Source organism: Bubalus kerabau, chromosome 7 (assembly GCF_029407905.1).
Source record: "Bubalus kerabau isolate K-KA32 ecotype Philippines breed swamp buffalo chromosome 7, PCC_UOA_SB_1v2, whole genome shotgun sequence".
NCBI lineage: Eukaryota > Metazoa > Chordata > Mammalia > Artiodactyla > Bovidae > Bubalus > Bubalus kerabau.
In genome coordinates, this window is record NC_073630.1 from 110,418,654 (window position 1) to 110,432,768 (window position 14,115).

Below are 14,115 nucleotides of genomic sequence, written 5' to 3' on the forward strand. Positions count from 1 at the left end.
CCAAGGTAAGGAGCAGCAGCTGTGCTTTGCTGGAGCAGCCGTGAAGAGACACCCCACTTCCAAGGTAAGAGAAACCCAAGTAAGATGGTAGGTGCCCTCTTGCAAGAGGGCATCAGAGGGCAGACACACTGAAACCATAATCACAGAAAACTAGTCAATCTAATCACACTGGGTTACTCTCTACCAAAGCTGGGTTACTCTCTACCAAACCCCAGTTCCTATTAGGTGGTCTTTCCCATGCAATCCTTCTATGTTATTCTCTCTTCTATCAAAGAGAAGGCAGTACCACTCCTTTCCCTTGTCCATCCAGACTCCTGGGTGGCAAGAGCTCCTCACTGTTGCCAGCACCTGAGCCCTACTTTGTTCTCTTTACACCCGGACCACATCATTGGGCTGAGTCTCCCCTTTCCTCAAACTTGCCAACTGGAGTAGTCCATCTTTTTGCCATCTGGGCTCTGAAAACACAGTCATTAATATTGCAGGTGGCACCAGAATAAAGACTTTCTAATGAGATACCGGGATGAAAAGGCTGTAGTATTGAGAAACACACAAACATCCTCTTCTCAGTGGGGAAGTGGAATAGGGGGCATCTGTGTCCTGCAGAGACCTTGTGATTATGAAATGATCATCGATATGGGCATGGGGTGAAGTGAATGTGTAGAGCACAGTATTGATAGAAGCCAGGAAATCAGGAACCATGGAAACATGGCTCTGGAGCTCTCCATTCATTCCCTTGGAAACTCGCCATTCTGGACTTTTCACTAACATGATCAAAATCAAGTAGAGGAAGTCCCCTATGTATGAATGGGTTCCATTCCAAGAGCACGTTCGTGAGTCCAATCTGTTTGTAAGTCCAGCAAAGTTAGCCTAGGTACCCAACTAACATGATCAGCTGTAAAGTACTGCACTGTAATAAGTTTATAATACTTTTCACACAAATAAAATGAAAAAACCAAACAAAAAATAAACTATTTTAAATCTTCTGGTACAGTACCTTGAAAAGTCCCGTAGTACAGAACAGCAGCTGGCATACAGGAGCAGGCATTGTGTAAAAAGGCAGGAAGAGTTCCTGACAAGAGGAGGGGGAGGAGATGGGAGATGATAGAGCTGCAGGATTGTCAGCAACATGAGACAGAAGGAAAGCTGCAATTTCACTCATGCTTGAGATTGATAGAATGTACATTCACATCTCTGAAAGTTTACGACTTGGAGATTCATAGGTAGGGGACTTACTGTACTTTATTTCTTTATTCACTGGGATTTCTGTCATTTGCTCCACCAGCCCCACACTCACACATGGGCTTCCCTGGTGGCTCAGGTGGTAAAGACTCCACCTGCAATGCCCTGGGGAAGATCCCTGGATCAGAAAGATCCCCTGGAGAAGAGAATGGAGACCCCTTCCGGTATTCTTGCCTCCAGAATTCCATGGACAGAGAAGTCTGGGGTCACAAAGAATCAGGCATGACTAATGCTTTCTCTTGGGCTTCCCAGGTGACTCAGTGGGTTAAGAATCCACTTACAAAGCAGGAGACACAGGAGATGTGGCTTCCATTCCTGGGTTGGAAAGACCTCTTGGAGGAGGGCATGGCAACCAACTTCAGTATTCCTGCCCAGAGAATCCCATGGACAGAGAAGCCTGGCAGGCTACAGTCCATAGGGTCGCAAAGAATTGGACACAACTGAAGTGACTGAGCATGCAAGTAAGCACACACACTCACATTTTAAAATGACCTAGCAAGAGATCAGAGGGATGAAAGGAGGGAAGGAAGGGATGAGGAACAAAAAGATGTGAGAGATTTAAAGACCCGTCCAAGTTTCCAAAGCTGCTAAGTGGTACCAGACACCTAACCCCACATCTGCGGTTCTTTTTCACTTTGCACACCTTTTCCTTTCTGTGAGTGTAGCTTTCCCCTGTGTGGAAACTATCAAATCAGTCTTGACTGAAAACTTTCTTAGAGTTCTTAAATTTTTAAACAAATAGTAGTACACAGATCAGAATCCAAACTGATCTTTCCCATTTGCAACTTTTCAGAAGGACAGCTGAGTTTACTATAATTTCTCTATTTGGGTAGGGTCCTCCCCAGTGGAGCACATCAAACATTTAATCTCTGAATGTGGCTCTGTATCTCTGGCTCTCTCTGTAAATACCCTCCTTACCTTTGAAGGAGCACAGCAAGTACTTAAGATCCTTTGATGAAAGGTCCCTTAATTGAATCCTTTGAATAATGAGTAATTACTATCCTTTCATGAGGAATATCCTGGAAGTTTCCCATAATGGGAATTGACAAGATCTGAGAAGAGTCTAAAGTCAGGTCTTCTAAACCATCACTGTTCATAATTAGTAATACGATTATTAACAAGCTTCATTTTTGCTACTGGGGAGAAAAGCACATGTTGGATTTTCTCAGAAAATCATGTCCACAAGTCATGCAGAGAAACTCCAAGCCAGTCAGGGAATGACAGAAAGCAGGTGCTGAAATGCAGAAGACATTCCCATAGGAGTCAGGAGACCCTCATTCAAATCTCAGAACTGCCTGTGATCTTAGGAAAGTCATACGACTTCTGTGCCCCAGTCCCCTGAAAGGGAAATAAACTAGATTTTGACAACCACACGGGGAGCTTGTTCAATTTTAAAAATGCAATGTGGTTGCAAATTATCTTCATCAGCATCATCCTTGCCAGCATGATAATTGTAAGTAGTAGTCACATGGCTCTGGTTTTCTCTTTATCTTTTCACTTGATTATTTGGTCTTGTTTTTTGCTTTTATTATATAATGAAACTCCAGCCATCTTAGGCACAGGAATTCAGTAAAAAAGCAGTTCACCATGATTTTCTCTTCCTTTCTCTCTCTCTTTCCTCTCCCTAGTTTTTATTGTTTTTCTTTCTTTCCCCTTCTTTGCTCCATGATTCTAAATTATTCCACTAAAAGTGGCCAAAATAATGTTTCTACATATTCACCAGTATCTAGACATTGTTTCAGTTAGCTTTAGCTAGATCGATCCAGTGCAATACACCATCCTGAACTCAGAGGCATACTTGACAATGTAAAATCTATTTCTTGCTTTCATGTCTATGTGGTGACTGGAGTTTGACCAATCTAGACTGGGCTTAGTTCAGCTGGTCTCCAAGATATGAGACAGTTTTAATCTGCTTCACCATATTTCAACGTCTTGGGTGTTTGAATTATAAGTTACTCAAGGCACTTTCTTCTCATATTAAAAGGAGGTGTTGCTGTTGCTCTTTAGTCATTAAGTCATACGGATCCTTTTGTGACTTCATAGACTGTAGCCCACCTGGCTCCTTTGTCCATGGGATTTCCCAGGCAAGAATACTGGAGTGGGTTGCCATTTCCTTCTCCTGGATCTTCCTGACCCAGGGATCAAACCCACATCTTCTGTTTCTCATCTCCTGCATTGGCAAGTGGATTCTTTACCATTGAGCCACCAGGAAAGCTCCTATCCTATGAACACAGGCTCTGTTGTCCCTCAAATATGATCTGTTAACATCTCATTAGTTAAATCAGGTCATAAGCCGAGCCCCAATCAAAGGGCTGCCCCCGTTGCACTAGTAGTAAAGAACCTACCTGCCAGTGCAGGATATATAAGACAGCCATCGATCCCTGCCGTGTGGGTTCGATCCCTGGGCAGAGACGATCCCCTAGAAGAGGGTATGGCAACCCACTCCAGTATTCTTGCCTGGAGAGTCCTATGGACAGAGGAGCTTGGAAGGCTACAGTCTATAGGGTCACACAGAGTCAAGCATGACTGAAGTGACCTAGCACTCACACACACACACAAGTCAAGGGGTGAGGAAGCATATTTAACCTCCCTAATCACACAACAGATCCAAAATCAATGAAATAAAAACAGAATAAATTAATGTTGTACGACAGTCTACTGTATCACAGACTATATCATTTAAAAATCTTTGCCAAACTGATTAGTACATTTAATTTGCATTTCTTCCATGCCTTCCAAGAAAGACAAACTTTTTATATGATTTTTTAAACATGTATTGCGTGTCTTCTTTTGTGGATTACTCTTTCATGTGGTTTCTGTGGGGGCATTTCTCCTAATGAGTTGCCAGAGAACTTTAAAAACTGAGGATATTCATCTTTTCATGTATCAGAGAAAATTATTATAGGCTATCCTCTGCTTTTAATTTTGTATGAAATGCTTTAATATGAAAATTAAATTTTTTCCTGTGTTCAAATCTATGAAATGTTTAGTTTATAATTTCTGCTCTAGATATCTTACTTAGAAGACTTTCCCTATCACAAGATTAGAAACCTATGTTTTCTCCTCTTTCTATTTGACTTTCATGCTTTTACAATGAATATATATATATATATATATATATATATATATATATATATACGTATGTATATTTCTGTCGAGTGCAGTTTTGAGAGTTTTTTTTTAATTGTATAATTGCTTTACACTGTTGTGTTAGAGAGAGAAAATGATTCTCTTACATTCCCAAAAGACTAACTGTGTTTTATGTTTAAGATGAGCCCTAAAGCAGGAGTTAACCAAAGAGGGGAATAAGCTGAGTTGGGAGTGTTATGGGAGATGGTCGAGGGAAGTTAGGTCACCCAGAGCACAGGGGACCATGCGAGCAAGGCAGATCCACTATGAAAGTGTTCCCAGGGGCAGTGTTACATGTTCACAACCACCAAGGATGCGGAGAAGGAAATGGCAACCCACTCCAGTATTCTTGCCTGGGAAATCCCATGGAAAGAGAAGAGCCTGGTGAGCTACAGTCCACGGGGTCTCAAAGAGTTGGACACAACTTAGCAACTAAACAGCAACAACCAAGGCAAGGTGAGAGGTCAAGGATTGAATAGCAGTGGACTCAAGGTCACGAGAGGACTCCAGAGTTTACTTCGAGGACTATGGACAGGGTCCTGTGCACCATGTTTATGCTGATCACTTCTGACTCCAAGGGCCCCTCAGCAGGGAGCAGGGTAGAGACCCAGCTCCAGGAGCCTACAATCTGTTCTCAGCACCCATCTTCTCGCTTTCTTCTAAGAGAGAAAGGAAGAGCCCTCTCTTTCCTGCTGGGCCACTTACCAGGCCAAAGACTAGACTCAGAAGAGAGAACTGCCCGGATGTGGGGTAGGGGGAACCATCTATTTTCTGGGGGAACCACTCGAGGCAAGGTGGTCCATCCCCCATTCCCAGGCAGGGGCAGCCAATGAAATTTGCATATCATCTTGATGGACTGAGATCAAAAGGCCACATCAGTATGTGGAAGAAAATCTTATGAAATAAAGCAGTGTTCTGATGTTTCTAAGGTGTTAGATTGAATTCAATCAAAGTGCTACATTCAGGGTAAACCCCTGAAGAGAAACTCACTTTTGGGATGAGCAGTTCTCAAAGAGACCAATGATTCAATTCAGGGAACATTAATTGAAGACTGGTCTCTGCTGTCAGCCAGGCTGAGAGCTCTGGGTCTGCAGGGAAACAAGATTTGCAACTCCAAGTAGTTCATTCTATAATTGACAAGACAGGAACATACAGCAATCACAGTGGGGCTTGAGCTAAAAGAGAAAAGTAAAAAAATTGTAACAGGATTAAGAGAGAGAGAGAGATTTGGATCAAGTAATTAGGGCAGCCTTCCTGGAAGAAGTGGTATTTAGGCAGGCCTAGATTAGTTCCTGGGGTGAAATAATAGTAATAACAGACAGAGTCAACGACATAACTTACAGTGTGTGAATGTTACTTGCTCAGTCATATCCAACTCTTTGCAATCCCATGGACTGTAGCCCACCAGACTCCTCTGCCCTTGGAATTCTTTAGGCAAGAATACTGGAGTGGGGTGCCATTCCCTTCTCCAGGGGATCTTTCTGATCCAGGGATTGAACCTAGGTCTTCTGCATTGCAGGCAGATTCTTTACCATCTGAGTCACATAATTTGCAGAGCCACTCCAAAATAAAAATAGGAGTCCCTTGTTCAAAAGACAGAAGTGCCAAAAACAAATATTAAAGCTTCCCACCCCACCTCCCAGTGGTGTTTCTCTTAACTTGTCTTGATGTATGTTATTTGTATTTAATGTCATTCTCAGTAAATTAAAATAAATATTTTAAATTATTAGATGATATTTACCATTCATCTTCATGTTGTGCAATACCAGTCTTAAACATAAGTATAAGACCATTTATCTGGCATTCAGAATTTCTGGAATTGAACAATTCATATTTTATAATTGCTATGTAAATATTCATTTTTGTTCTTACCATGACAGTATATACAATGCACAAAAGTAGCTCACTGTTCTTCTTTCACTTCTTTATATGTGCATATTCAATCCACTCTCTTCTTTACTGATGAGAAAGGAAGGACTGAAAGGAAAGGCACTATGGGTTGTACTGTCTTTCTCTTTTCTTCTATGTCATTATTTCCAGCATAATTGGTTGACTAATACAAGGAAGTAACAGAAACAGGAAAGGATATGACATGCCTTCTAGGTCTTTTGTGTTTCTTTGGGTGGCATTGCCTTATTTCTTTATTTGAAGCATGTTCTGGTTCAAAAGGAAAGCATGGCCTTTCTGAGCTGTTAGCACCTTTACTTAATCAAAAATAGCATGCCCACCTTGTATTGGCTTTGAGTTATGTTGAACTTTCATGCAACATGAATCTACTAGAATTTTGTACTCATGTAGATTTGCAGGGCCATGTGCAATGGAGGAGCTTCCCCAGTGGCTCAGTGGTAAATAATCCACTTTCAATACAGGAATTGCAGGAGATTCAGTTTTGATTCCTGGGTCAGAAAGATCCCCTGAAGGATGGCATGGCAACTCACTCCAGTATTTTGTCTGGAGGATCACCATGGACAGAGGAGCCTGGTGGGCTATAGTCCATAGGGTAGCAAAGAGTTGTATGTGATTGAGTGACTTAGCTTGTATGCACTTGCAAATGGAAAGCCTCTACTTGTGGGTATGCTCTACTGTGCCATTGAACTTCACTTATAAAACACAAGTTCAAAAATAAAATTAAGAATTTCAAGAAGGTGACAAGGGATCATTAAACCAAGTGAGATATTCTTCCGAGAACAGGGCACCCTATAATCTCACAGGTTGTAATTCATGAAGCTGGCTCTAACAACAGCTATCATTTTTTGAACAAGCCCTTAGACTTGGCCTTGTGATGAATACTCTCGCTATATAGTATTCAATTTAGTTTTCACAGTAACCTTATGAGTATATCCATTTTATGGATAAAGGGACTGAGGTCTAAGAGACAAATTATTTTGACCAAGATCCTCAGCTGGCAAGGGGCACAACTGGACTGACATGTTATCAGTCCACACACCTGCTATCTGATCCCTAACCCAAGCCTTGGACCTCTGCCCCCTCTTCATGGGGGTAGAAGAGCATCAGGGGGATCTTCAGGTCAGAGTGGGGAAGGTGTGAGCTAGGTGTATGTGCTCCTCAGTTAATCATAAAGAGACTCACCCATCTGTCATTTCATCAGCACGTTCTAGAATATCCAGAATAAACCAGCATTTGAATAACTTCTTGGGGGTAGAGTGGAACTTATTTTTTTCTGCCTAGAATACCTTCCTTTGGAAATCTTTCTACTCCCACTCTGAGAGAATCCCCTTCATTCTGTGAAGTTCAGATGCAACAATATTTGGCATATAATATTCCTGGGAGTCAAAGAGCAGAAGCTTTAGGAAAGGTCGTAAGACAATTCTTCACACAAAGTGCTATGTAAATAGTAGGTAACACTTTTTTTTTTATTACCATTTTAAGAAAAAAAAAATTACCCAAGCCAAGTAATCAAAGTCATCCTTGGAACTAGCTGAAACTCTTCGTATAAATGGTCTCTCTTCTTCTTGGGTCATAAACTATAACAATCAAGGAAGCCTATAGTTTCTGGGGCCATCTTGATTCTATATGGGAAGTTTGTCTAAAAATTAGGTCAAGCAGAGAGAGGAAATAGAGGGAAAGAGAGTCAGATCACGTTATTTGAACTACCATAACTAGCCATATCTAATGCGATATGTGTTTAGTTGCTCAGTGGTGTCTGACTCTTTGTGACCCCATGGACGGACTGTAGCTTACCAGGCTTCTCTGTCCGTGGGATTATCCCAGCAGGAATACTGGAGTGGGTTGCCATTTCCTCCTCCAGGGGATCTTCCCAACCCAGGAATCCAACCTATGTCTCCTGCATTGCAAGCGGCTTCTTTACCGCTGAATCATTAGGAAGCCCATATCTACTGCTCTCCCCTTGGATTTCCAGGCACATTTCTTTTTCTCCCTTAATTTAATTTGTGCTGTGCTTTTGTCACTTGTAACCTATAATAGGGTTCTGGTTATTTACTGTAGGAACACACTAATGTCCACACATGAAAAGTTAAATAGAGAGCTGTGATTATTTGTTCATTCTTTATTCTCCTATTAAATAAATCAAAGCATATTAAACAAATCAACTTTTTTTTTTTGCTTGCCAACCAAGTCCCTGGTAGGTGCTGGGTGTTATGCATACAATTTTTTTTTTTTCTGGAAGTCTGAGATGTTAACAAGCAGTGATACTTTTTATAATCCAACATCCTGGCTTGCCATGGCTAATGCTGGTTTATACCTGTTGTCCTGTAATAATTATTAACAACAGCCCTCTTACTCTTGAAAGAATTTGAGCTTGGAAGACAAGCCCCATCGTCTCACTGTATGAGGGAATTATATATAAGCTGCAATGGCCACTCAGAAAGATCATGGAACAAAGTGAATTCTATATGAGCAGGTGTTCTAGGTCAGTTTTCTACTCTATCTTTATTCCAACTGTATACCTGGCATACAGCAGAGACTCAATAAACATTTGTTGAAAGAATGAGTAAACTATAGCCTGAGGAGTGGGTGCAAAGAAGGTTGCATTTGGTTAAAGAGGAGAAGACTTGCGAGGGGTTTTTCATGAGAGACTAGACATAAAACAGTGTTTGCAAAGGTGAAAGGGTTAGAATGAGCATACCTGAAAGTATGTGTGTCTACTGCTGGACCACTCACAGGGTAAGCTGGGAAGTGACCAAACTTGAAGGCATCGGAAGATGAAACCCCAGAACCTAGAGAGCTGTCTATCTTAGGAAAACATACAAACTATTCTGAGGATAACAGTGAGCAAGTGTGGGTTGTAAGTAAGTGAGTAGTTTGCATATTAAGATCATTTTGGCTGAAGCAGCAAGAACTCAGAGTAAGAAAAATAGGAAGCCTTGCTGGGAGACTACGTGAGAATCTAAGTCTTTGATTAACTCTCCTGCTCCTTAGGGAAATGGTCTCAGATTTCTGGCAAAATGAGAACAGTAAAGACAAGGCAGAATTCGTGGATTTAGTGAAATCCAATGCATTCAACTGAAAAGAATACACTTTGAAACTGTCACTTTACCAGAATTCCCTGGTGGTCCAGTGGTTTGGACTTGGCACTTTCACTGCCAGGACCCAAGTTCGATTCCTAATTGGGGAATTAAGATTCCATAAGTTGTGCAATGTGACTGAAAAAAGAAAAGAAAAAAAATTGTGGCTTTACTTTTTTTTTTTCCAAAATTAAATCCCTCATTTGTTTTACAAAATGTCAGGGATAAAGGATGGTGTGCTTTTAAAATATCCTTATTTGGCAAGATAAAATGAGGCCAATCCCAGGTAACTAGTGACCTGTGCAATTATACAATCCTTACAATTTGGGAAGGGGGAGGGGTTTATACATCCATTAAAATGCAAAATGTATCCCTTCTGCTCTAAGGAAGAATTGATAACATTTCTGAGCTCAGGAATTGGCAGCAGGGTTGCAAACAGGAGAATAAGTTTGAGTGGTATTTAGAATAAAACATGAAAAGCCAATGATTGATTCTATGTCAGGGGCAGCACATTCCTATTTTAATTATCTGGGTTCTTCAAGTACAGGTTGAGTTTTTTTTATTTCTAGTCCAAATAATCTTCTCATGCATCCTTTTATATTTTCATGTGTAAATATTTCCCACATTGAAACAATCATGTTTTTTTCCTTGTTAACTATTGCCGGGGTCCAGCCCCAGCTGATCCAGGGTATTCGAAGCGGGGACGGCGTCAGCGACCTATTTATATTTATTTATTCATCAAAGATTCAAAGAGTAATAGAATGAGGATAGCTCAGTGAGGAAATTCAGTGGAGAAAAGCGGCTGAAATAAGGATAGCTCAGTAGGAAAATTCAGTGGAGAAAAGAAGCTGAGTGGCTTGGTTTACGCGGAAAATCAATATAACCCGTGACACCAGGTTAGCTCTGACCACGGAGGCCGCAGGCGCCCTCTCGAATAGCGGAAGGTGCCTCACCTTAGACACCTTCTCGAGTGGGTCTTAGAAGCCCAGGCAAATAAATGGTCGCAGAGGACATCCGCGCTCCAGATGGACACTCAGCTGGAATTTGGGAGAGAGAGTGACATGGGGAGACCAAGTTTCAGTGAACAAGGCCCGCACTTTATTTTCCAAAGTAGTTTTTATACCTAGTTGTGCATAGAGGATAATGGGGGAAGGGGTGGAGTCATGCAAGGACAGCAGTTCCTGGTCCTAATCGAAGCCAGGCTTTCAAACTTATCATATGCAAAAGTTCAGGTGATTGACATCATCTTCTTGCCCGGAGGCCTGTTAACATTTTAAGAAACTTATTTTTCTCTAAAGGTGATTATTCCAAAGTCAGGCGCCAGCCTTCCAAAAAGCATGGGACAAAGCTGCATTTTACATTTCTATACACCCATTATATCAATCAATACACTGCCAAGGACACAGTAGGTAAGGAGTATGGAGACTTAGCAGCAAACATTGGCCCAACAAGTGAAAAACCCTTCACCAATACAATTTCTAATCAATCTTTTAACTACTCAAAGGAATCTGTGTTTAGGCAGTTTAGAACATCTCCTGCCTCTCACAGTTGGGAGGCTCTGAACAATCACATGTGGCCGGAAAAACCCATTCAGGCAGGCTAGAGGATTTCCAAAGGAGTTTGTAGGTTGAAACACTGTCACATCCAGGAATTATTAACTGGAGCTGTAAGCTAACTCTCTTTTCAGAGAGAGGTAGTGGGAGACAGCCCCCCGTAAAGTCAGAGGTGTAGGTGAAAGCACAAAGCAGAAAGTAGGCAGACTCTGGTTTTGGGGGTAGATGCTCGAGAATTTCCAGGGGGACTCCTGAGGCTCGATCCCGCCTTTGCGTATGCCGAGCCTCCTTCCTCATGACCTTTGTCATGGGCGGAGTGCCTCACGCTGGCTCCCAGCAGTGATAGAATTCCAGTTGAGCTATTACAGATCCTCACTCAATATGCAATATGCCGGCTCCCAGCAAACTATAAATATCTCCATCTCTTGGATGAGTAAGCAAAAAAGTGATAATGTAAAGCCATTCCTATACATATCACCTGGCACACATATTCCAGAAACAAGACACGCTGCTTTTTTTTAAATAGTAGCATGCATGTCATTGGATGTATATTGATTTATGGAAACACTTGGGAAAGCAGAGCTGGGTTTACGTTTTTAAATAATTGCTTCATTTTTTAAAGAAACTATCTTTCAAAGATACATGGCCCAGGGACTTCCCTGGTGGTCCCGTGGTGAAGACCTCACATTCCCAATGCAAGGCGCCTGGGTTTGACCTCTGGTCAGGAAACTAGATCCAGAATGCTTCAACAAAGAACCCACGTGCTGCAACTAAGAAGTCCAAAGTACCCAAGCTGAAACTAAGACCCTGTGCTGTTAAAAACAAAAAAAAAAGATACATGGCCCAAGGACCAATATTCAGATTTCAGTTTTAGTCAGCAGAGAGAAAGGTTGCAGCTGCTAAATCATCAGCTTTTGTGAGCTCTTTATTGGGATCTTGATGCTTTCCTGGAGCATAGAGGCAAGTCTCCACTCCTGGCAGCCCTCTGCTGACCCCCTCCCCCAAGCTATCTAACCTAGTCCTCTGCAATGTCTTTGTTACAGCAAAGAGGGACTTATACATTACTATTACTAACTGGAAGATCCACTTTGACATAAATTAATCCTCCATCTTAGAATCCCCCCACCCTTACCAATCATCTTTGGGGGTGGGATATAGATGCCAAGTGTTTTTCTTTTCTTGTTTTTGCAGTATGGTTGATGTGCAGTATTACATGAGTTTCAGGTATGTAACATAGTGACTCAATATTTTTATAGATTACGTTCCATTTAAACTGACATAAAAATACTGACAATCTTCCCTGGACTGTACAATATATCCTTATAGCTTAATTACTATGAGTTGATGGCTAAACAACAACAACATCACTCATAGTATTTTTTACCTCTTAATCTCATGCGCCTATCTTGCTTCTCCCTCCACCCCTTCCCCACTGGTAATGACTAGCTTGTTCTCTATATCTGGGATACAGCTGTATCTCTGTTTCTGTTTTGTTACATTTATTTGTTAGTTTTATTTTTTAGGTTCTACATAAGGTGAAAACATACATTATTTCATTTTGTTTTGTTTTTCTTGATTAGTGGAAAAAAGGGAGCTAAATCTTACAATTTATTGTCCTGAAGACTCCTGTCCAGAAGGTCATTGCAAAAAATGCAAGACAATCTAGAAAATGTTTAAAAAAAAAAAAAAAAAAAACTTAGAGGGGCTTTTTTTTTCCTTCTAAGTCAATGGGACAGAACAACAAATTGTGTAGCTGCAGTTACCAAAATGATGGGAAAGTGAAGTTCATGCTTGGACTAACACTTGTGGGCTGAGACAGAAAGTAAGGATCATGGTCAGAGACTATGTTCACATCCTCAAAGGAGGAGGTGAGTACAGGGACAGAGACCAAGCAGAGAGATAAGATAAAGTCCCAATCAGAAGGCAGAATCAATGAGCTGTGGAAGGGAGCAACAGCTACATGGTGCCTGGCTATCAATGAGACCTAAGATGAAAATGTGGGGTGGCGAGGAGACACCTTAGTCTGGAGACCAGGAAGGATACAGCTTCAAAGGTCCAGGTTCCAGGAAACTCAGTCATCAATAAAGGAATAGAAGGTGTGAAATGGAGTTTAGGAGATGGATCTGAAGTCATGGGGGTGAGGCCAGCAGGGAATCTAGTGGAGGAGAATTGGAAGTACAAGGTCAGCTTCTAATATGAATGTTTGGACCCGCTATTAGCTTCTAATGGCTTCTTCAAATGGATTCTCTGGCAGAGGTACCAAAAAGGACACTTGTTCCTGCCTGCTAGTGCCTCAGGGCACCTCTGCCCATATCTCCTGTGTCTGTCCTTCACACCAAGCCACTCCCCCTTGATGTCAATGATTTGGATCTTCCTTTTGGGAGCTATTCTAATCTAGAGCCTGATTCTTTTGACTTGATTCTTTCCTACCATACTCCCTTACTTGGCCCCACTTCCACCTGTGATGCCAGTTTAGACATAGGGCCAAGATAACAGAGAGCCAGATAGGAATCATATAGGTAGATCAGAGACCCAGAAATAAAACAGCAATCCAGGTCCTAAAAGGAGGCCCAGGACAATAGCTGGACCGGAGGCAGGTCAACGGGATTCTACCTTTGGGCCAGAATATCCTAAATCTTTCTGTATTTAGTAGGATCCAGGGACAATAATGAGATCAGTGTCTCTGATTTATACTAACTGACTCCAGCTCTGGGAAAGAGAACAAGTAAGATAGGAAATACTTATAACTGAATTGGTATTTTTGTTTGACTACCCTTACTTTGGTAATGGAAGAAAGGGTGTAAATGAAATGAAATGACTATTATATTCTCTGCTATACAGCCTCCCATCCTTTGTCTCCAGAACTCCATACATCTAAGGACTTTCAATATAATGAGGAAACTGGACTTTCAATATAATGAGGAAACTGAGCTTGAAACTCCAATGCTCTTCTTACAAAGACAACAGTCATGTTGGATGAGGGCCCACCTTTCTCCAATAGTATGTATGTAGGCGTACTAAGTAGCTTCAGTTGTGTCTGACTCTTTGTGACCCTATGGACTGTAGCCTTTCAAGTTACTCCAGTAGTATAACCTCATCTTAATTACACCTGCAATGAGGTACTGGGGGTTAGGATTTCAGTACCAATTTTTAGGGGATGATTCAAGCCATAGCAAACACTAACTTTTACAGCACCTTATAGGTTACAT